This window comes from Mus musculus, chromosome 7 (assembly GCF_000001635.26).
Source record: "Mus musculus strain C57BL/6J chromosome 7, GRCm38.p6 C57BL/6J".
Classification (NCBI taxonomy): Eukaryota; Metazoa; Chordata; class Mammalia; order Rodentia; family Muridae; genus Mus; species Mus musculus.
In genome coordinates this window covers 54,580,386-54,606,783 of record NC_000073.6, presented here as the reverse complement: position 1 = coordinate 54,606,783, position 26,398 = coordinate 54,580,386, and the positions used below count along the sequence as shown (strand labels likewise).

General features: G+C 35.7%; 1 pseudogene; it reads left to right on the top strand.

The window, feature by feature from the left end:
• Gm6290 overlaps positions 1-26,398 on the top strand; it is a 53,916-nt pseudogene that overhangs the window by 18,193 nt on the left and 9,325 nt on the right.

Below are 26,398 nucleotides of genomic sequence, written 5' to 3'. Positions count from 1 at the left end.
ACCCATGAAAGGAGTTACAGAGACACAGTTTGGAGCTGAGATGAAAAGATGGACCATCTAGAAACTGTCATATCTGGGGATCCATCCCATAATCAGCTTCCAAACGCTGACACCATTACACTAGCAAGATTTTGCTAAAAGGACCCAGATATGGCTGTCTCTTGTGAGACTATGTCAGGGCCTGGCAAACACAGAAGTGGATGCTCACAGTCAGCTATTGGATGGATCACAGGGCCCCCAATGGAGGAGCTAGGGAAAGTAACCAAGGAGCTAAAGGGGTCTGCAACCCTATAGGTGGAACAACAATATGAACTAACCAGTATCCCCTTGAGCTCATGTCTCTAGCTGCATATGAATCAGAAGATAACCTAGTTGGCCATCAGTGGAAAGAGAGGCCCATTGTTCTTGCAAACTTTATATGCCTCAGTACAGGGGAACGCCAGGTCCAAGAAGTGGGAGTGGGTGGGTAGGGGAGTGGGTGGGGGAGGCTGTGGGGGACTTTTGGGATAGCATTGGAAATGTAATTGAAATAAATATCCAATAAAAAATATGGAAAAAAATATAAAAAACCAAACAAAAATTAAATTAAAACAAAAATTAAAAATAAAAAAGCTGGTACAGATATCTCTATGACTGGCCAGTTTGGTGGTGGCTTTTACTCTGGGCATTTGGTTGCTGAGAAAGTGACTATCATCACGTAGGATGGTGATGATGAGCAGTATGCATTGGAGTCCTCAGCTGGTGGATCTTTCACAGTGAGGACTGACACAGGTGAACTAATGGATCATGGAACAAAGGTTCTCTTGCACCTGAAAGAAGATCAAACTGAGTATTTGGAGAAAAGGAGAATAAAGGAGATGTTGAAGAAGCATTCTCAGTTTCCTGGCTATCCCATTATTATTTTCTTTGTGGGAAAAGAACGTGATAAGGAAGTCAGTGATGATGAGGCTAAAGAAAAGGAAGAGAAAGATAAAGAAGAAAAGGAGTCTGATGACAAGCCGGAAATAGAAGATGTTGGTTCGGAAGAAGAAGAAGGAGGAGGAGGAGGAGGAGGAAGAGGAGGAGAAAAAGAAGATAAAGGAAAAGTACATTGATCAAGTAGAACTCAACAAAACAAATCTGATTTGGACCAGAAATCCTGATGGCATCACTAATGAGATGGAGAGATCTGCAAGAGCTTATCCAACAATTGGGAAGGACATTTGGCAGTAAAGCATTTTTTTCTGTTAAAGGACAGTTAGAACTCTGGGCCCTTCTTTTTTTCCCAAGACATGCTTCATTTGATCTGTTTGAAAACATAAAGATGCTGGCATCTATGGTTCCAGATTTCTTTCCTAGGGTTTCTATCTCCAGCGTTGCCTCACTTTGGTTCCTCAGAAAATTGGACATAGTACTACCAGAGGATCCCACAATACCTCTCCTGGGCATATATCCAGAAGATGTCCCAAGCAGTAAGAAGGACACATGCTCCACTATGTTCATAGCAGCCTTATTTATAATAGCCAGAAGCTGGAAAGAACCCAGATGCCCCTCAACAGAGGAATGGATACAGAAAATGTGGTACATTTACACAATGGAATACTACTCAGCTATTAAAAAAATGAATTTATGAAATTCCTAGGCAAATGGATGGACCTGGAGGGTATCATCCTGAGTGAAGTAACCCGATCACAAAGGAACTCGCACAATATGTACTCACCGATAAGTGGATATTAGCCCAGAAACTTAGGATACCCAATTATAAGATACAATTTGCCAAACGCATGAAATTCAAGAAGAACGAAGACCAAAGTGTGGACACTTTACCGTTTCTTAGAAATGGGAACAAAACACCCATGGAAGGAATTACAGAGACAAAATTTGGAGCTGTGACGAAAGGATGGACCATCTAGTGATTGCCATATGCAGGGATCCATCCCATAATCAGCTTCCAAATGCTGACACCATTGCATACACTAGCAAGATTTTGCTGAAAGGACCCAGATATAGCTCTCTCTTGTGAGACTATGCCGGGGCCTAGCAAACACAGAAGTGGATGATCACAGTCAGCTATTGGATGGGTCACACAGCCCCTAATGAAGGAGCTAGAGAAATTACCCAAGGAGCTAAAGGGATCTGCAACCCTATAGGTGGAGCAACAATATGAACTAACCAGTACCCGGGAGCTCTTGTCTTTAGCTGCATATGTATCAAAAGATGGCCTAGTCGGCCATCACTGCAAAGAGAGGCCCATTGGACTTGCAAACTTTATATGCCCCAGTACAGGGGAACGCCAGGGCCAAAAAGGGGGAGTGGGTGGGTAGGGGATTGGGGGGGTGGGTATGGGGGACCTTTGGGATAACATTGAAAATGTAAATGAGGAAAATACCTAATAATAAAAAAAAAGAAAAAGAAAAAAAAAAAGAAAACATAAAGAAAAAGAAACACCTGGAGATAAACCCTAGTTATTCCATTATAGAAACCTTAAGGCAAAAATCAGAGGCTGACAAGAATGCCAAGTCAGTGAAGGGTTTGGTCATCTTTCTGTATGAAACTGCACTTGAGAACAACTGCTCATTTAGATCTTTGTTCTGTGTGAATTGCAAGAGGAAATGGCAAAAAATATGGAGTGGTTACTAAGTCAATATGCTTGCTTGACTTAACCAACTTGCCATGTATAAATATGTCAAAGCCAAATACACATACTTTTAATTATAATTTTGAAAAATATATACTATGGAGTATATGGAATTAGTTTACCTAAATCTCCATTAAATGAATTTAATAGAAACCTAATTTTAAAATTAAGAAGTAGTATTCCAAAATTATTTTCATATGTGAACAACAACGTAGTTGAAAGAGAGGAATACAGGTGGAGAACTTTCAAGCCTGATATTACCTGAGAGTTTACACTGAACCCACAAAGGTCATATGATGGAATAAAGATCAGCAGACAGACTAGTAATACATACACAGTAAGACACAGATATATATGAAGATAATCCTAAATACACAGAGAATAAAGTTGGAGAACAGTCAGGACTTGGTAATAACAAACATTCTAGAGCTACAAAGGCAAACAATGGAAATGAATAATTTTCAAAATGCATACGAGGGCCCTCAGTATGGCTCCAGGCCTGAAAGTCTGAATTCAGTCTCTAGAACTCATATTGTACAAGAAAAGACCAAACTCCCACAAATAGTCTACTGACCTTCATATCCATGTACATACGCACAAGCACAGGTACAGGGGCATGTACAAACATTGCCATGCACACACAGGTGGGGTAGGAATTACTGTACACTTTCTCAAATGAAGACAAATAAATAACTAATAACAATAAAAATTCTTAGCATCATTGGTAACTGTAGAAATGGAAAGAAAAAACACAGTATGTATCACCATCATTCCAGTAAAATATTTATTTTTAATTTTTATCATGTTTTTAACTTTTTAATCTGTTTATTTAGTTCCCCAATGCTACACGTTTCTGGTCCCCCCCCCCCACACACACATACACATACATTTTTTTTAAAGGGGGAAAAGAAAAAGGTGAGGAGCTCAGAATTGAAACATTTTCCTAGATCTTCAGGGACCTCAAATTTAATCCTGAGTACCACCAAGGGTATAAACAACAACATGTGCTGTCAAGGAAAAGTTAGAAAAGGGACCACAAACAAACTATCATTAATGGAACAAAGTTCTCCAAACAGGGGGGGTGAATTATAGATAAAGCTTGAAGATGTATCCTTGACAGTGATATCCTGCCTAGGTAGCTTTCCACAATCTCTGCCAGTTGACAAATCCCCTTGTTTACGCTTTTGCATACCTCTACATCCTTTCCATTACTTAGTAGTGTTATTAATTATAGTTTTCAGGGGATTATTCAACAGTTATTTTGAATAGTGTATTGTCACTTAATCATCATTAGAAACAGGATCTCTAAATTAAGTACCTGCCACATGACAAACAAGTGGATTTAGTTTTGAAGGGTTGGGCAAATAGAGAATAAAAATTACTGTCTGCTAGCAACAACCATGGATATTAAGTGTGAATGTTTCAATATCATACAATTTACCAGGAGATAAGACCTCTGAGAAGACAAAATAATTTGAATCTATAAACTTGAAGTCTTCATCTAAAAGTCTAGAGTTCTTGTGAGGTAAAAGTTACCAAGTTTTACACACTGGGAAGAAAAATCCTCTGAGGAATCAGAGAGAAGATCAGGAACTACAGGCCATAGAGGGAAGCTTCAGAAGTAACCATCTCTAGGGCAGTCAGACCTTGATGCCTGTCCACAGCATCAAAACAAAACAAAAGAAAACAAAACAAAACAAAACAAAACGAAATGAAACAAAACCAAATAAAGCAAAACAACATGAACTCACTGTGTCTCATCACATCATTTGGATTCTGTTAAGACAGCTCTTCTGGACAAATAGAAGAGCAGACCTACATATTCAGACAACAAATAGGCGAATGATGGGTGGATGGATGACTAATGATGTGTAAACATGTATTTAGATAGAAGATAAAGAGATGATAAACATGTTAAATAACAAATGGCAGACATGGATGAAGAGTGATAAAAGACTGTTATGATAGGAGATAGATAAAGACTAAACAAGTGATAGAAGATGGAGAGATTCTATGGAGAATATGGGCATGCAGACAGCTCTTATACAAATATTTATTTTATTATATTTACCCAGTACAGATAGTGCTAGATCAAATATTGATGTGTGTGTGTGTGTGTGTGTGTGTGTCCTTCCTCCAGCCTTAAATAGGCTAAACAAATCCGTGATGGTTTTACAACCTGTAGTCACCTGTCCTAGCTGTAGTTGCAATTTCCTACAGGAGCTTTGAGGAGTCTGCCTGCTGATCTTGCTTTGCAACTCAATCCAGCTGGAACAAAGGATGGGTCTGTGGGCTTTTCATATATAAACACAGAACTGAATATTAAACTTTGAGCCTTGATCAGAAATATTGCCTTGGCTTCAACTTTCTCTTCCACCTGTCCCTTTTCATTTCCAGTCCTCCTTTCAGGTTTACCCAGTTCATCCCTGGCTGCTGGACAGCTACAGATTTTAATTTAATTTTTTTGAGATGTATATCACTCAATTGCACTGACTGATCTATTAGGTCTGGGGTCAAATGACAATGCCCAACCCAAACCGAGCTTCTAAGTTATCTGGGACTGTAGTCATATGTGGCCTGTCTAGTTACATTTCTAATATTTGGAGGAGATTCTAAACAGCTTTCCACAGTGACTATACTAGAAGAAATTCTTCCAGTACTGCACAGAATTATTTTTCTTACGCCAACATTTACTACTTGCTATTTTGATAACAACTGTTTTAGTTTGTGATCACAAAACTCTGTTGGTTTTGACCATGTTTCCACATATCTGCTGCTTATTGTAATGTTTTATTTTCAATAAGTCTACATAGGACTTGAAACATTTCAGAGTGGTTATCAATCACATCATTTGTAAGCAAATAGGTGGAAATAAATATATTCTTAAGCAAAAATAGCTACATTCATAAATAAAAATAGTCATATTTCCTCCCATATAAAAGATCTAAATTAAAAATAGAAAGACCTTCAGACAAGAAGAGAGATACCTGAGATAGGGAACAGACCAACTGGAGGGTAATATATATATAAAAAAATGGAGTAGATATAATCAAAATAAGATTTTGCTTCATGGAAATGTCACAATGAAACCCATTGTTATACTCAAGTAATATACATTAATAAAGTAGACAAATGTTATGGGAAGACAAAAAACTTAAAAGTAATGATCAGATAACATTGTCACTGATATGACTTTATTAACTATGTACATTATGATATAATAGTCTGTTCACTGTGATAGTACTAAGACTTAACGTAGGACTTTGGATCCTACAGATAACCCTTGTGCTACTGAGACTGTTACCTTGGCCCTATTTTGTAGTGAACACTAGGGATGAAGCATGACTACTCAGATTTGCATATATAAGGATAGGCATACAGAGGTCTGGTTTTATTCATTTCTCACATAATTAACAACAGCTAAAAGAATTTAAAAACAGGTGGGACTCAAAACCTTATTTTAACAAGTATATTACTTAGTATTGTCACATTGCTCCTCCACTTAGTTTAGCATCATTAAACTGGTATACCTCCTATAAATACCATGTCATGATACCTAAGTCCTGTTTTTCAAGTTAACAAAATTAGATAAAGGGAACCTTGACTAGAGAATAATCTGTGTACATGACTATGGGCCATTTTCTTGATTGTCCATTGATGTAGGAGGCCTCAGCCTACTGTGGGCAGTACCATTCTGACACAAGTGGGTATAGGCCATGGAAGAAATGCAGCTGAACTGACTTGGGGCAAGCCATTAAGCAGTATATTACCATGATATCTGCTTCACTTTCTGCCCATAGGTTCTTTACTTGAGCTCCTTTACTGGATTCCGAAATGATGGCCTTGTGACATGAATCAAATGAATCCTCCCTTTTCCCAATTGCTTTTAGTCAGTGTTTTATTCCATTAGCCGAGAAGAAAACTCTAATTCCTGTATTTCCTGAGCAGGTAGAGTTCCTTCCTATGGCAAAGGAATTCTGCTCATTGCTTAGCCCTTAAACTTCAGAATGAGAAAGAAAGCTTTCCCTTCTAAAAAGACAGCTGCTTCCTTCTGTGCATTATGTCTTCCTAGTTGTACATAAGGTTTCTATAAGTTAGGCTTTCATGAGTTATCAACATCTATTTAACTGTTCAGGGAGATGAAAGCCAAGGCTTTAGGGCAAATTAAATCATTGTTGTTCCTCAACAAGAATTGAAATTCAAATCTGCCATAGGAAAGAACTGCAGCTGAGCTCAAAGCTGTCATACTCACATGCTAAATATTTCATTTCACCATTTGTTTGAAAATATTGCCGGTAGTCATGAAAGATTAATTTTTCTGTCTAGCACTTTAAAACAATGATGTTTTCATTAAATGAAGGTCACTGCCAAAATAACTTGAAATACATCCTCTAGATAGTCACATGTATCACAGTGCATTATGTGTGATTCACATTACAGGAGACTATTTATTTAATTAGAGATGAAATGTTTAGCAAAGAAATCCTTTCTACACCAGCCTTTTTAGGTTCAAAATTATGCACTATTTTAAGCTTTATTCTAGGGCTGTTTACAAGCCTGCAGTTCGATATCAATGTAAAATTATCTCCTAAACAATTATGAGGCTAGTGTGTTAGGTCATTTAATCTTTAAACTGCCATCAGACTGTAAATATATGAATATATTTTAGCATTGTTTTCAGGAAACATAAATTTATAAGATATTATATGCTCCCTAAGAGTTATGACTTCTCTTGTGTCTTTTGAACATATTAGAAGGACAGAGTTGCATGGTGAGAGCAAACATCAGTCTAGAAGGAAGGACATCTCCTTTTGTCATTATTCTCTCTTCTCCTGGTTGTGTTAATTTCAGCACATCTTATAATAATATTTACATTTTTGTTTTAATTTATCTACTTTTTATTAAAGGAAACACTTTATCATCATTGAATACATGTTGTTTGAATATCTACAAAAATGATAGAAGATAACTCTTGCAAAAGAAAAACAAACCCCTGACATATCATATAAAATGGAGATATAACTAATTTGGGAATGCAGTAAGCTGTAAGCATCCTAGTGTATAAAATTAAGAATTGGAGATGATGTTTACTTAAAATAAATTTCACAATATACACATAATTTTCGTATTTAAAACTGAATCACCATTTAAATCCCCCTCTCATGTGAACAATAATGTCTTGAGTGTATGGAGAAGTGGAGTGGAGGCCCTGAAGGAGTTGCTTTTAAGTTCCTACCCTAACTTCCCTCAGTGATTGAATTATAAATGAAAGTGGTTTTGAGTAGTGTTTAATCAGAGCAATCTAATAAAATCATACATTAATAGTTCATGTAGTCATTTTTACATATGTAATTTAAGTAAACATTGCATTTTCATATTTGACTTAACATTTAAAGTCCCTCAACCAGAACAATAGCAATGATATTATAAGCAGGAGAATATGGAATGAAGAAGAGTCTGGACCCTAAAGGGGTATATTCCACTTATCCGAGTGTCTGTGAATATACAACACTAAAGCTGAAAGCATCCATCTAGCCAGCGCAGTCAGTCGGATGTCTAGGCTTCATAAGCTTCCGTGTGCTCTGAAGATGTAGACTCTGCTGGTTTATTACGAGAGCAATTTTGTACAATGTACTAACACAGTGGTAACTTTAAATTGGATTTGCAATTATTGATATGCAGAGCTGATTGTCAGTTGATGTGCCATTACACGAAATTTAACTTGCTTCAAACCATGTATCTCAACTTCAGTGTTGAATGATTGCTTGGCTCTGAAGAACAGAGTCTCAAAATAGTAGAATTATTGTTACTTGAATGAAAACAGTTGCTTCAGCTTTGTGCTACATTCAGCATGAAAGGAATATTTCAAATTTCAGTATAGTATACATAGAGTGCTTTACTTACACTTGACAAATCATGAGTGCAATAATCTAGATGTGGGTAATGTTCTTTTCTTTGGAAAAATTCAAAATTATATTAAAATTATGTAATGATCTGCAGAAAGGATGGGAAATGGGTTGATAATGAAAGTGCATTGGACCATTAAGGAACCAAATGAACTAGGAGTGAAGGATGCTTTTATATTCTCTATCTTCTATTACTCCCTTCCTGATGGTATTGAATCATTGTGCCTATTTATTCTTGCAGTACATTGTTAACAGGATAGAAACAAATATAGTATCTATCTCATTATCAACATGGGGAAAATTAAACAAAACATCAAAGAAGTCCACAAAGTTCTTGGAATCAGTAATTCTCATACTTTATTATGATCATTCATTAGATTCAGAGAGCCGTGTCAACATAAAATATGGAATGTATAGGCTTTGATAAAGGGAAAGTTCATGATAAAGGAGAAAATGGTAAAGAAACATAAACTTATCAAATTTATAAATGCTTAGAGGAAGGGAAAGCCATCTAATGAAAATTTATTAGTTGAGTCATGCTTTCCAATTTAACTGTATAAATGTAGTGTGTTTTTGATAAAAGTAAAAAATTCACAATAATGAATACCTACTTATATCAGGATTAAGTGACATATGATTGAAAATAACTGTTAAGGATTCTAATATTTTTATATAGATCAAGGTTAATACATAATGTTTTATTTGCTATGGCACAAATGTCATGGTCTGTTGTGTTATCCTTGTTTAAATGTGTCCTGACAAGATTTCTGTTCAATAGGAAGAGAACAGGCACATTTAGTACAAGGAGAATATGACATTGTGGGTAAATTTATGTACTTTCTAAACAACTTAGTGAAATATGGGAAGAGTTTGTATTTTCTATTCTTTATTCTTGCTGCAGATTTTCTTATGGTAAAATTCATATATATATATATATATACACATATATATTCTGCTAATGTTTTCATTTTATAAGTAAAATATAAAACAAATTAATAAAAATTACCCCTCAAACAAAATTTAGGAAAGTTTCTTCTTTGATTTCCTCTTACTTCATTGCAAAAGAAACACGGATTTTTAAGATTTACCACAGCACCTTTAAGAAAATCTGCTTCTCTTCCACATAGCACATTTTTTAACCTTTCATTTTTCACTACTTATTACCTAAAAATTTCAGAGAAAGGATCATCAAAAGCTGTACTCTGGATAGTAGTTCACATCAAAGTCATGGGGAATTGACTTTAATCAATTAGAAATACCTGAATATTTTCATAAGTCTTAAATTCTGCTCTACATTCTTGCAATGCACAGTCATCCTGCCCTTCAAGATGATGCTTTCCTTTAACCAATAGTCTTGATGGGTTAAATCATATCCACCATCACCAATGTACATACCAACATTAAATATGACAACAGCAAAGCAAAGTCACTCAGGATGCTCCGCTAATTCGCACTAAGATTAAAACTGCTTTGCATTGTAGAATCTTGTCTGTTCTATAGATATTTATGATAGGCCAGAATGTGAGTTGCATATGCTCACTTTAGATTCGTGTTCAAAGTTTATGAAGTATTACATGACACCCATTGATATGGAGAAATAACAATACCCTAGAAAGAAAGAAGCAAAGAAAAAGGAAATTTTACCATTAGAAATGACATTTTTGGAAACTCCTTTCTTATGTGACTCTGTTTGATCACAGGTATTAAAATCAGATGTTATATCTGTTGTTTCAGTAAATCATTCTATTCTGTAAGAAAAACATGCGAGTTCATGTAATAGAGAGTAATTTAATATGTTTTATGTGGGAAGAGTATATCAAGAGATCTAGGAAGGCAGAGTTAATGATAAGAGTTTTGACAATATTACTAATTCCTTACACGTTGATCTCACCAAGTATGATTCTGTCATAATTACACTAGAAAATTGTTATATATCTCCCTCTCTACCACCAAATATGAGAAACTTGTCACATTAGGGAAATAAGCAAATATGCCATTATTTAAGAACTCATGCAGGCACTCAGAAGCTAGGTCTTATAAGGTAAAGGTAGAACTCTAACCAATTGTGATATTTCTTACAGGCACTTGTTTTCTGGCTATAAACATTGAAATAGAACTATGTGGACATTTATATCTTAGTCCCACTATTTTAAATTCATGGAGTTTTTAATTAGATGTTGTTAAATTTAATTTGTCTAAGACTGCTCATTTTACAAACTTATGATACTTTCATTTCCTGATTTATAAAACAAATGTCATTATGATGTGTTAAAAAATTATATTTGTTTTACTTTTCCAGCCCTGACTCTTGGAATGACGTCTTTGAGACTCTTTGTTATTAAATGCCTAGGCCATAAGTTTTGGCTCATTCCCTGTCTAGCTCTTAACTTATTTAACCATTTAAACTATTATATGTATATCACTTGAATAGATACCTCTCTTCAGTCCCATCCCACTTCTTCCTTCATCTCCCTGCTGTCTATCTCCTGTCACAGCTCTCTCCGTGAACCCCGCACCTCTCTTTTATCTGTTACTATTTCTCAGACAGCTTTTTTTCATTGACAGGTGATGTTTATAAGATAGTCTCTCTACAGTGATACCCATATCTAAAGATCAGTTGTAAAGAGTAAATGTTATCTGAGTCTTTTCTTCTTAACTAGAAATGAAGACATCTTTCAATAAATTTTTTAAGAGAGGAGGGTAGTATGAGTATATCACTTATTAGGGAAAAATGTTATTATTGTGACAGGCTATTGCAATTTAGTGGCTAAAACAATATATTTATCCTCTTTTTCTGCTTGTAGGCCAGCTATTTGCATTCTTAGCTGAGCTTCTACCTCTGTCTTCTTTCAGAGGTCTAAGCAACCCATCCTCCATTTTCACTTCAAACCAGTCATGTTGACTCTTTCTGTACCTTCCTCTATACTGCAAATTGTTCTGACTTCTCTCTGTTGCTCAGTGAGAGTCTTGGGAGTTTGCTTTGCACAGATCTGAATACTTTGAAGGATTGTCTTCCTAACCTTCATGTGATATCAGCAACCTTAATTCTAACTGCAACCGAAAATACAATGGAACACAAGCACTTGCTTATGTGTGAGACTGTTAGGGCATTTATGAAGTTATTATTCTGTCTACTTCACTTGTAAAGCCAAGTAAAGTGAAATTGTTCAGTGTTTAACAGGAATGGCACTTTCATTCAGGAGATTATAACATAAGCTCAAGCTAGGAAAACTAGCATTTTGTGGGAATTCGAGATCTCACCGCAGCTGTTCATTGATTTCATTCAGAGTTTGGCTGGGATTCCTATAGAAACATTTGAGCTTTTGGTTATTCTTGCTCATTCACAAGGTTCCCTACAGCTTATATTCAGAGAATTTAGAATCTGTTTCTCTTAAACTATATAATCACATGCAGTCCTTCCTGGGGAGTGTTTACATAGCATGCACAATGTCCTGGGTTTAGTCTCCAGTACTAAAAAAATATATATACATGTATAATGTATGTACATATCACATAGAATCTTCAAAAAGGATTTTCTTGTTCTGCTAGCCAATTATTTGAGACTATATTTAAACAATATCTTTGGAAACTTGAGAGTTTGTATGACACATTGCTGTGATATATTATGCAAGTGGACAATGATATAGAGATAAAAGATAGATATAGCCATATAGTACTACTGAGAACTGACCACAGAAAAAAATGTAACATGTAACTTCAAAAATAAGTCTAATCATTGACTCTATAGGGGCTAAAGTACTTTAATAGACCTTAAAGTACTTTAATAGACCTAGAAGAATACAATAAAGCAATGAGATAATAGCTTTTTCTTTAAAGCATATATAAATTATTTTACACTTTTCTGAAAATAAACTATTAGCTGAGCTTGAGGCTCTATGTTTGTAATCTCAGCCCTTGGGAAGTGGAGAGAAGAGATTGGAGTTCAAGGCAGATTGCACACTATAGTAAATTGGAGGGCAGTCTGGACTACAGGAGACTTCATCAAAAATATAAAAAGAAAAGAAAAAGAAAGAACAAAGGAAGAAAGAAAAAAAAACCAATTTAATCTGAAACAGTCTTTTCTTTCCAATATCTACTGCAGTCTTATTTCAGTTGGTGATTCATCATTTCTTTGTCTAGTTCAAATATCATTTTTCTTTCTAATCCCAAGTATTTTACCTTTTGTTTTTAACCATAGTACTCTGTCTTAGCATAAATTACCTAAGTCTACCTTATGTATCCATATGTTATATGTATATGTATAAAATTTCTAAATTATATAGTGAACGTGTAAAGCTTTTATAACAAAATAAATACTGATAATATAGATAGACTTAATGTTATATAATAAGAATAAACAAACATTAATAAGCAGTTCTTTGATTTTATGGCTCTATACCCTGAAATTTGACATCATAAATCTATATGCAGAAATCCTTACCTTTATTGCAGCTTCATGTATATGTGAGGTACTTTAGGTTAAAAGAATTTTTGGAAGCAAATCCTATAGTGATGGAATTGGTAGTTTTATTAGAAAAGAAAGTGATATGTCATGGGAGTCAAAAATCTGTAAAGACTGCACTTAAAATGTCAGACAGAAAAATCAGTAAGTAGTTCAACATCTGTGAGATCAAGGTTCACATGACGTTCTGTCTCAGAAAATCAAATCAATACCAGACGTAAAGGTAGAGAATACACACACACACACACACACACACACACACACACACACACACGAAAGAGAGAGAGAGAGAGAGAGAGAGAGAGAGAGAGAGAGAGAGAGAGAGAGAGAGAAGGGGGAGAGAGAGAAGAAGGGGGGTCAGATCTGCCTACCTTTTCATGAGCAAATGTCAATAACAATACGTGTAATGAGTAAGGATATAGTAATGAGAACAGTTGTAGGACAGACAAATACAGTTATTTGGTCTCCTGGCTGTGAACTTCTAGCCTCTAGCAGTATTAGAAACAAATTCTACTGTTTTATTGACTAGAGCATTTTTACACCAACCCAAAAAGATTAATGTATATAAGAATAGAAAAAAAGAATCAGTGTGAATACTACAGAGAACAAATATGACATTTATTTGATATATATGTGTGAAATACTCCACACATTTAAAATATACTTAACAAAAGAAAATATAATGAAAAGAAGTATTTGATAGTGTTTCATTTAAACTTCAAGTGGAAAGACACTATTAGCTGTGTTGATAGTGTCCTTTGCCATGCAGAATCTTTTACTTTGTCATATTCCATTTGTTTCTAACTGAGTCCAGTTCTGTGCTGCTAGTCTTCTATTCTGCAAGTTCTTGTCCACTCCACAGTTTTCAAGAGTATTCCTCATGTTTGCTTCTAGAAGTTTCACTATTTCAGGATTTAAATTAAAGTGTTTGATGCATTTTGAATTGATATTTATACAGGGATGAGACATATGAACCTAATTCAATTCAACTGGAGATGGATATCCAGTTTTGCCAACATCACTTATTGAACATGTTACTTTTTAAATGTATGTTTTGCCTTCTTTGTCAAAAATTAAGTGGCCATATCTGGGTCAGTTTATATCTGATTTCACCCTTTTATTCAATTGGTCTGTCATCTACCTTTATGCCATTACCTGGCTGTCATCATTTTACAGTTCTGTAGTACAATTTGGAGTCAGGTATTGCAATACATCCAGCATTGCTTTTATTCCAGCACTGTTTTCCATTATTTTAAGGTTGTTTTGGCTTTGAGTCCTGCAAACACTTGATTTTGTTTATAAAGCTGAAATACAACATCAGAATATTGATTAAGTATTGTATTAAATCCTTAGATTATTTTTGGTACTACCACCACTTTCACAATATTAATTCTTCAAATCTAGGAGCATGGATGGTCTGTCAATCAGCTAGTATCTCCTTTGATTTTCTTTTTTTTTTCTATATCTGTGTTTTATTCTTTTTTATTCATTAATTTGGTTTTTCACACACCATATTTTATTCACCTGTCCCGATGCACCATCCAACTTTTCCACATCCCATACCTCCTCCGCACCTACCTGTCTCCACATGGATGTCCTCAATTCCCACCCCACCTGGCCTCTAAATTGTCTGGTGCCTCCAGTCTCTTGAGGGTTAGGTGCATCATCTCTGAAAGAACAAACTCATCAGTCCTCTATTGTATGTGTGTTGGGGGCCTCATATTAGCTGGTGTATGCTATCAGTTTGGTGGTCCAATGTTTGAGAGATCTCGGGGGTCCAGATAAATTGAGACTGCTGGTCCTCCTACAGGATCGCCTTTCTCTTTAGCTTCTTTCAGTCTTCCCTAATTCAACAACAGGGGTCATCTGCTCTGTCCATTGGTTGTGTGCAAGGTTGGTTTAATATATGAAAATCTATCAATGTCATCCACTATATAAACAAACTCAAAAAAAATCACATGACCATCTCCTTAGATGCAGAAAAAGCATTTGACAAAATACAACACCCCTTCATGTTAAACGTAATGGTGAGATCAGTAATTCAAGCCCCATACCTAAACATAATAAAAGCAATTTACTGCAAACCAACAGCCAATGTCAAATTAAATGGAGACATTAAATGAAGCAATCCCACTGAAATTGGGGACAGGCCCAAAGTGGGATCCAGCTCAAGGGAGGTCCCAAGGACTGACACTATTACTGAGGCTATGATTTCCTTCATCAATCTCTTGATACTTTCATTGTAGAAAAATTTCTTTTCTTTGCTTAGGTATACATTCAGAAATACTTAATTTCAAGAGTTTTTTTTTTTTTTTGACTGAGATGATTATTTTTATGAGACTACACTGTTGCTATGTATGAAGGCACTGGTGACTTTATACATTCATTTGTATCCTGCAGCATTACCACAGAGATGTTTTCAACTACCATCTTTATTGGGGCTAACTTCACTACAGACAGCAAATGGAGCCAACCTAATTATCCAAAAATAAGTGAATAGATAATGATAATCTATTATGAATTAAAATCATGTATTCTTCTCCAAAGAGAACACAAAAGAAATAAAAGTTGGGAAGGAATGGATAGATTTATAATTTATACTCTCATGGAAAGTCGCACAATACCAGAAAATGACCACATATTCTCACTAATATGTGAATCCTAGCCTAAGTTATGTATGTGTGTTAACTAAAATAAAATGCAGGTAATTGATATGTATGTTACAAAAAAGTCTAACAGTTACTTCGATTTTAACTCTGTCATGTACTTTTCATGCTTTGTAGTGAATACGGATATAAACATGTAATTGATCATAAAAGTGGAAAATCAAACACCAAGCTTCACAGTATCTGAATGGCTATTGTAACTGTACAGAGCATCACTGAGACATATGGCCTTTGAACTCTGCCAGTCTTGCTGCGTAAAGGTATTTATTTGAAAGCTTTTTAATATGGTTCTAAGCTTTTGAAAGTACACTTTTAGCTGTTCAACATGTTGTGACAATACTATTAAAAGAAAGCCAATCATTGAAAAGTAAGCCTTGGAAACAACAAGGCAGATGCAAGGGGTAAAATGATTTAATTCTGTTGTGTAGGAATCACAGGAAAGTAAATGCATTGAAGGATCTTCAGCAGGAGACAGATGGATGATGCATATAGACCAGCTGTTGACATTCCAGGCAGGCTATCAAGGTGCAACTACACACCTGTGAATGGTTGCCTCTTCTTTAAACAACTTTGCATGGCTACTCAAAGCAACATTTTTCAGGACTCCACACTCCATAAATTGGCTAATTATTCGGTCAGTATTCTTCACATTATTAATAACATGTAAATACAAACTGCACACCTGGTCAAACACATGCAGGTTTATCATTCACTTGGTCTTCTCCAATAAGCAACACCAATTTTTTCACTTTTGCATTAAAGTAACTGATTCATAGATAACGGGACCCTCAGAATTCACTGTCTATAATGGTTGACTTGTGAGAAAGATTTCATGAATTGTTTGAGTCCTCACACCAATGCTCATGGGTCCCTGTGCATGTCTCCTCTGACATCTCAAACACAAAGACCAAAGAATTCAGTTAAGGGTGAGACCATAAGAGTGCTACTGGATCCCATGGCCTGTCAAAGAAGAGTATGGACTTTTCCACCATCAGGGAATCTTAGGAATCTAAGAGAGGCTGTTTCATCCATCATCTCCTTTGAGCTTTGAAGCATGGGACCAAAGATTCCTGTTGGTGACCTGGACTTACTTCCTGAGAGATGTCAATCAAACTGTAGTTTGGATCCTGCTAGATTTACTCTTAAAGGCACCTTTAAAGGTCTTTTAGAATTGTAGTTGCTGTTAAGAGGTTTTTTGAAATTATTAGCAGCATAATGAGTTCTAACTTTGCAAATACAATTTAGCTTTACAAATAAAGTGGTTATAGCTGTGGTAGTTTGAAGATCCCTGCAGAATAATTGTGTAGAGATTCTTCTTAAGTCTCCTTTAAATTATTTGAATAACAGTGCCAGATTTATGCAATGTTTATGATGTTTATAATGTGATGACATACCTTCCAGTAATCATAAACATCCTGAAATATTGGTAGTGAGTGTCGCCAAGTAAAAGAGATGAGGCTCTGAAAGCACATTTAGACAATGTGCGTAAAAGTAATTTTTATTCTTCAGATATAATTGTCATATCAGAAGCTTACTGGTGAGTAAACTCAACATTTCTACCACTGTCTGACTGTTTCAACTCATCTGTTCTGGCCTAAACTCCTCTCCGAGCTGACTCATTTGAACTAGCTTCTCATGGTTTCTGACTGAATTCCTAAGCAGTTCTAATCTTCTGACTTCTTCTCATACTCTGGCTCTGTCTGTGTTTACCTACAACCCGCCTCTGTAAATCTTTCCCAATAAAACTGCCTTCTCTTTCTCTGCACTTCCCTCATAAGTAGCCATTCTTTCATGTGTTGCTCATTTGAGAATTGGTCATATGCTCTCTCTGATTCATTCTATCAAATCCTTCTCTGATACATCACTTTGTTTGCCCCTCAATCGAATATGACTTTCAAACGTGGCTGCTTCCTTCTAGAAACCACTTTTAGGATCAAAGATGTGTACTAAGAGTGTATCTGTATCCCAGTCAGATCAAACTGTAACCCAGGGTGTGTCTGCAGTCTGGATAGATCATATAGATCTAGAAGTCTTTGAAAGTGATTACTGGTCAGAGCAGCCCTGTGGCTGGATAAAAATTCCCCTACAATGCTGTACTGATTCATAAACATAATATATTTGAAATAATGCTTTTTATCCTGAGATTTATTCCATCATTTGTTTTGTTACTCAAGCTCTTATCTACTCCATCATTATTGATCATCAAATGAGATTTGGTAAAACAAGCAAAACAAAACAAAACAAAACAAAACAAAACAAAACAACCAACCTCAGATACACACAATGTAAGTACCTTCCTGGGTATCCCTTTAAAATCTTAAAATCTTACATAAGATAAAGAAGAGGGACAAATGTAAGAATGTAAGAGGTGAGTTTCAGCTTTTCTTATTCATCTAATCCCTTCCTTCTTTAAAGTTAAAGACTGAATGGCTACAGAGAAGAAAAGCAGAAGAGAAGGACACACACACAACTATTAGTACCTGGAGAAAGAATCCTTGCCTACTGCTTCCTACTAATGCCTAAATTTTATGAGATGACTGAGCCCTAAAATGGATGGGAGAGGACACAGGAATGTGCATAGATAGGCTTAGATTTTCACAGGATTATTAAAAATTGTTTTAAATCTGTGGGTATTTGCTGTGAATTCAGAAATATTTATGCCTGTGTATTTGTGTGTGTGTGTGTGTCTGTGTGTGTGTGTATGTGTGTGTGTGTGTGCTTGTGTGTGTAAGTCTCATTGGAAAAGCACTGAAAAGGGGCGTTTCCAATATTAATACCAGTTGTTTTTTAAAAGCATAAGTTTAAAAATCTCTAGTGAAATAAAAGCTATACTGTTAAAAACGTATAAGTGTACAAAGAATGACTGACAACTGTTATCCTAATATGACCATAATAGGGAGTATTTGGAACTGGAATTGCCATACATGGCTGCTGGAAATTTATTCAGTTTGATAAATGTTGCTGAATATATCGTATGTGTTGTAGACTGTTTCCCTCATATAACTATAGCCATTTTATTTCATAACTGCCAGCCATCTCATATTATTGCTGACAGAGACAAATAGCTTGGCTAAGAGCAAGGTCAAGTTGATCACATACCCTGTTATGTTTTGAGGTTTTCTTAAGAATTTGACAACCATAACCTCCACCGAGAACCAATCAGAATAAAGATTAGATAGAACTGCCTTTTCTTTTTTTTTTTTTAATGTATCCTCTCGTGTTTTATTTAAATGTTTGGAAATATGTTTATAATACACTCAGAGGTAAACATTATCTTATTTGGGTGGTGTTTAATGACACTCAGTGCTCCCCATTTCAACTTCTTCCCTCCTTAACCTTTTTGCTTTTTTTCCCCATTTTTTATTAGGTTTTTAGCTCATTTACATTTCCAATGCTATACCAAAAGTCCCCCATACCCCCCCACTCCCCTACCCACCCACTCCCCCTTTTTGGCCCTGGCATTCCCCTGTACTGGGGCATATAAAGTTTGCAAGTCCAATGGGCCTCTCTTTGCAGTGATGGCCGACTAGGCCATCTTTTGATACATATGCAGCTAGAGACAAGAGCTCCAGGGTACTGCTTAGTTCATATTGTTGTTCCACCTATAGGGTTACAGTTCCCTTTAGTTCCTTGGGTGCTTTCTCTAGTTCCTCCATTGGGGGCCCTGTGGTCCATTCAATAGCTGACTGTGAGCATCCACTTCTGTGTTTGCTAGGCCCTGGCCAAAATAGCTTGAGTCAGAAGCAAAAACTAGAAGGTGCTTCCTACACCTGTGCATTAGCTTGTTTTAGAGTTTTTCCCCCATTATAAAGTAGCCCTGGGAAACATCAGAGGTTGAAGGCTAGGTCCTGAGTCTGGACTGTGTCTCTGATTGATGAGTTTTGGGGCGTGTGTTCAATAAACTGTTTGACTGAGAACAGTGATTTAGTGGTTTGTGGGGTGTTTCCTGGACTCTAACATAAAGATGATTGTATATTCATTGAATTATCCAACATCTGTGATCCTGATTTTGTATGTATTGAAATGACATTTAAAACGGTGGAATGAAGTTACCAGTACGGAGGCAGAATGATGCTGAGTTTGACCAAGCACTTTCACATAACAGTCCACTACACCATGAGATTTCAGTCTATATTAAAGTTAAAAGATTGGTTTCACAAAGACATTGTCTATCATACAATAAAAATAGTCCTCACGTTCAGAATTCTCAGTTCTACCTCTCTCTGCCAGAGTGATATGGTGAGTAGATTTGATCATGAAATTGGATGAGGGAGAAGAGAAAGGAACTTGATCAAGACAGCTTCATCATTAGCTTTATATTCCTGGAAACATCTCAACTCATGTTCTTCCTGCTGAATGGCATAGAATATAAAACCATTCCAAAAGAAGACTAATTATTATACCTAATTATATTAGTTATATTAAACTAATTATTGTAACTAATTATTATGCTACAATATAGATAAAATTTGATTTTAATTGAATGTTATTTATTTATATGTTTACGTGTGTATATGTATATATGTGTTACTTTAATGTATTATTTTCTTATAAAGCATTTATTAGTAGAATAAAGAAAAACATCTAGAAAGTAATTTGATACCCTGTACTTCTAGCCAGTGCTTTCTTGGTAAGTACTTTGTCCATTGTTTAGGAAAAATGTATAAGGAATAATTTTGTGGTGAAGAATATCAATGTGCGTTCTTCATTTTCAGAGTTGATGATGTAGAATATATTTTAAGTGTAGTTTAAACAAGCTATAAAAATAACTGTTTCTATTACTGACATGATAGAAAGACAGTTTAGCTAAACACTACTTTAATTCACTTGTTAAAAATATCAGCTATGACAGGTGTGAGTAAAGCTTTATGACACATGTTGACAAACTGAGATCATTTAAGAATAAGAAATTAGCTGAATGGTGGTGCATGTCTTTAATTCCAACATTTGGGGGGCTGAGTCAGGCAGATCTCTGACTTCTAGGCTAGCCTGGTCTACAGAGTGAGTTCCAGGACAGCCAGGGCTACACAGAAGAAAAAAAAAAACCTGTCTTGGAAAACAAAACAAAACAAAACAAAACAATACAAAACACTCCAACTTAACAACATCGACAACAAAAGAATAGGTAATTAAACTGAGCATGTTAGAACATACCTTTTAATTTCAGTACTCAGGAAACAGAAGAGGGAAGATCTAAGATTTGTGTCTAACCTTGTGGCTAACATGATCTACAAAGTGAGTTTCAGGATAGTCAGGGTTGTTAAACCAAAATAATCCATCTCAAGAAACCAAAACCAAACCAAACCAAACAAACAAAAAACTAAAAATCAAACTGGTGTAAGTGATGAAAATATTGCAATTTAAACATATCTTTCACTGAATGTTAATTATTTACCTCTAAAGCTTTTTAATGTTACTATTATTTTAAAAAATTCTGCATATATGGCTGTGTGTGCATGATGTATGTTATATGATCATCATAGGAGAACTGTGTAGAGCTCCCTTCTTTCAATTTGAAGTGTTGTCCTAGAATTAAATCTAGTTTGCCAGACTTATTTTTGAAGGACCTGAACTCTCTCAGTGGATCATTCCATTACTGTCCTCATATGTCCTTATCCTCTCTCCTTGTATTGGGATATTCAGCTTCTTATCCTGAAAAGATTGTGAAACAGCTGAGTTCCTTCTTTTGTTTATTTTGTTCGTATTACTACTTTTAGAATTCCTCACATCACTTTTGTTATTCTCCAATGAAAAAGTTACTGGAGTATATTACCTTAACTGTTTTCTTTGGATGGAAAACAATTTATATCATCTCATCTCTAGGGTTCAATAATTATCTTCAAATGGGTTTTCTTCACATTATCATGAAATATTCCCTTTGTGAAAAAAAAAATCTCAAACAGGCTGGGAGACAGTGATAGAGAAGTCCAGAAAACAGATATGGAGACGGGTGGGTGATAGGATAGCTGGGACTTGGAAATGTGGGTAGGGGGTGGGGAGATGCAGAGAGAGACGGTAGATTGGTAGGAGATTGAAATGCAGATTTCAGGAGTTAACTGAATTTTTAGAAATCTATAATTTATAAGACTTCATCCAAAGTTGAAGGAACTCACAGCTGCAATAGTACAAACATTAATGCAGTTATGAGGTGTTAATATTTAATCACATTTCTAGCATTGAGCAGAGTAGGAAAGTTAGTCATCAGGGTCATATAAGAGACAAAGTCAGAGAAGATGTTCACATGATGGAGTGACATTGAAGAAGTGGAGTGTGGAAATGAAGATTTGTGCACATGTTTCACACAAAACTTTGGTACCTTTCCAGTGGTGTATGCTCACATATCAGGGATATGGAGAAAAGCATGTTGGGTGATACTTGGGAGTTCTTATTTGTAGCCTGTTAAACACAGTGACATTTACTAACAGGATTGAAAAGGCATACTAATTACACTTGACTTTACTTTACCTCTTATAATTAAGCACAGACCAATTATACAAACTTTGGTGATAAAAGATGCACTATTTTAATAAACCTGCATGATGTCTGAAACTTGTTGCACTTTACATCACACATTAAATTCCAATGAGATGCTACAAATAAAAGTAACACAAATAGTGAGTGAATTCCAATAAAATCATATTGAATATTACTAAAACAAGAGAAGACATTGCTATTTAAAAATATCCTTAAAATGAGAGTGCACATTAGTATTAGAGTTATAAAATGTGCAAAATGGATTAGGAAAATTTTTCCAAATTATAATTAAATCAAATAACTTACACAGTCCAACTAAAGTATTACTAAACATTCCTTTTTTTGTTTTTTGTTTGTTTGTTTGTTTGTTTGTTTTGTTTTTCAAGACAGGGTTTCTCTGTATAACTCTGGCTGTCCTGGAACTCACTTTGTAGACCAGGCTGGCCTCGAACTCAGAAATTTAAATTTGCCTGCCTCTACCTCCCAAATACTGGGATTAAAGGCGTGCGCCAACACGCCCGGCAAACATTCTTATTAGTTAAATAATGTGAGCTCAAAATTTAAAAAAAACATAGTAAAATTAATGTTTGTAACTAAAATATTCAGCAGCAAAATATCAGGTGACAGTTTGATGAGAAGTAGCTACAAATTCAACCCAAGAGCAAATTAACTGCTGTACATCAGGAAATGCAAGTTCCAGGAGCACTGAGATTTAAAGATAGTGATTAATTAAAGCCTTCATTTTTTGCATAGATGCAGAAGAGATGCTTGATGATGTACAGTGAGTAATGATACCTCACAAAATTAAAAATCCTTAATTAAGTATTAAGACCAAATAAGAAACATGAACTTACAGATAGTTATTTATCAAGAAAGCTACTTGATGATAAGAGATAAAACTGTGTAGAAAGGCTACATTTTATGTAAATGAAAATGTAAAGTGTTTACTCCTAGATCAGGAGAGAGAAAATGAAGCCCCCAATTCCCTCAGCTCTCTACTCTTGTGTTAGAATTGCTCTAGTTGCCAAGACACATTAATCAGATAGTAAATAGCACACATACACACACATAAACACACAAGCACATGATCACACACATAGGCCCACACACATGTGAATATGTTTTTATTTATTCTTATTTTTTATTTTATTTTATTATTATCTTTTTGGGGGGGAGGTGGTATTTATTATCTTTTCTTTTTCTTTTTGATATTTTCTTAATTTATTTTTTTATTAGGTATTTTCCTCGTTTACATTTCCAATGCTATCCCAAAAGTCCCCCATACTCACCCCCCCCCCCGACCCCCTACCCTCCCACTCCCCCTTTTTGGCCCTGGCGTTCCCCTGTACTGGGGCATATAAAGTTTGTAAGTCCAAAGGGCCTCTCTTTCCAGTGATGGCTGATTAGGCCATCTTTTGATACATATGCAGCTAGAGACAAGAGCTCCGGGGTACTGGTTAGTTCATATTGTTGTTCCACCTATAGGGTTGCAGTTCCCCTTAGCTCCTTGGGTACTTTCTCTAGCTATTCCATTGGGGGCCATGTGACCCATCCACTAGCTGACTGTGAGCATCCACTTCTGTGTTTGCTAGGCCCCGGCATAGTCTCATAAGACACAGCTATATCTGGGTCCTTTCAGCAAAATCTTGCTAGTGTATGCAATGGTGTCAGCGTTTGGAAGCTGATTATGGGATGGATCCCTGGATATGGCAATCACTAGATGGTCCATCCTTTCTCACATCTCCAAACTTTGTCTCTGTAACTCCTTCCATGGGTGTTTTGTTCCCATTTCTAGGAAGGGGCAAAGTGTCCACACTTTGGTCTTCTTTCTTCTTGAGTTTCATGAGTTTAACAAATTGTATCTTATATCTTGTGTATCCTAAGTTTCTGGGCTAATATCTACTTATCAGTGAGTACATATTGTGTGAGTTCCTTTGTGATTGGGTACCTCACTCAGGATGATACCTTCCAGGTCCATCCATTTGGCTAGGAATTTCATAAATTCATTTTTTAATAGCTGAGTAGTATTCCAATGTGTAAATGTACCACATTTTCTGTATCCATTCCTCTGTTGAGGGGCATCTGGGTTCTTTCCAGCTTCTGGCTATTATAAATAAGGCTGCTATGAACATAGTGGAGCATGTGTCCTTCTTACCGGTTGGGACATCTTCTGGATATATGCCCAGGAGAGGTATTGATGGATCTTCCCGTAGTACTATGTCCAATTTTCTGAGGAACCGCCAGACTGATTTCCAGAGTGGTTGTACAAGCTTGCAATCCCACCAACAATGGAGGAGTGTTCCTCTTTCTCCACACCCTCGCCAGCATCTGCTGTCACCTGAATTTTTGATCTTAGCCATTCTGACTGGTGTGAGGTGGAATCTCAGGGTTGTTTTGATTTGCATTTCCCTGATGATTAAGGATGTTGAGCATTTTTATTATTATTTTATTTATTATTATTATCTTTTTTTTTTTTGGTTTTTCGAGACAGGGTTTCTCTGTATAGCCTTGGTTGTCCTGGAACTCACTTTGTACACCATGCTGGCCTCGAACTCAGAACTCTGCCTGCCTCTGCCTCCTGAGTGCTGGGATTAAAGGGTTAATATGTTTTTATACAAAGTAGCAAAACTGATAAATGGCATTTGTAAAGTATCTTTTGAGGCAGCTGCAAAACTAACAAAATCAAGCTGTCAGCTAACCCCCATGTATGTGGTGTTGCACATATGTCAACCAATGGCTCTGGGGTTTGTAACAGGAGGATCAGGAGTTCAAAGTCCGTCTGAGGAACACAGAGTTACTTTGTCCTAAAACCACCAAAAATGTAGTATTCACAACAAAGTCAGTTGGTAATATAAAAAGATAAAATTAACATAAAAGTAAATAATTTTATACTTTAAGAAAAACAGAAGAAAGAATAGAAGATATATTTCCATTTACAGTGCAAAACAAAATTAAACACACATGGATAATTAATCAGGAGATGATCAAAAATTATGGAGATCACCATGAATAGTCCAGATACCAGTCAGATTAAAAAAAAATGTTTAGCAACTAGGAGAATTCATTAAGTCCATGAATAGAGAGATGATAGTATACAGACTCATCATTTACAATAAGACCGAGAACACTAAAACACTAACAGAAGTTTCACAAGCGAGTCCATACAATCTATCCATTAATTACCATGAAAACCCAGGAAAGAAATAAAATCTGGAAACAGAGAAGTTAACAGATAATAAGTCCCCTATATTTAGAGGGTATTACCACGTCTTTACTATAAACAGGTAGAAAAGCAATGGTATAGAAATTCCAAAGCTAGAACAGATCGATCTTGGTATAAAATAGCAATGTTAAATGAATCTAATAGAAACAAAGATGAAGAAATCATTTAATGAATGAATTTAGAATCATTGCAGAACCTCGTGGAAGGCAGATAAATGGAAACTATTCTTTAAATGGTGTGGGTCTTAGATAAAAATAATGAATGCATATTAATTTTATGAACAGGAAATCTAGACTTCATTTATTTAATCTCATGTTACATTCCTCAGTGTATACTTGTGATTTGCAGTGTTCTAGAAGGATGGAGAGAGCTCATGTCCCTGATTCAGTCAGGTAAGTTCTGAGTTCTATATCCCCTCTTTGAAAGATATTTACATTATTTTAGGCATGCCAAAAGGTGAGAGAAATCTATCTTGATGGGATTTATTTTGGTCTAGCATTTAATTAAAGGACATCAACAGAAGCAAATTAACACTCAGTATTAAAGATAAACAGCTATGCTGTAGAAATTTTAGTTTTGATGTTACTAAGAGTTCAAAGGACTTTGGTCCTTTCTAGGTTTTCTTTAGTCTGTGCCCCTAGACTCACAGGAGGGGGAGCCTCAGCTCACTGTAGCTGTCAGTGATACTTCAAGAGGAAAAATGCAAAGTGCTCCCTGCAGGACTTGGTTCCTTCCTTCATCTTCTCCTTTCTTCTTTTCCATTTGCTTGGGTGACAGAGAAAGGGGGGCTTTAGGGAAACTGCCTGAGACTCTTAACTAAATGGGTTGTGAGGGGTGGGAGTGACAGACCGAAGAGATGAAATGTTGCCTCACTTGTGATTTTTATTTTTAGATAGTTATTTATTAGTAGACAATGATAGTTAATTATTGATTTATTTAGTTTCATATAGTTCTATATTAATGGTATATTATGACTTCAGGGGTTTTCTGTGTGTTTGTTTTTTGTATTTCTTCAGTGGTGAAGGCTGAACTCAGTTCTGCAAATATACA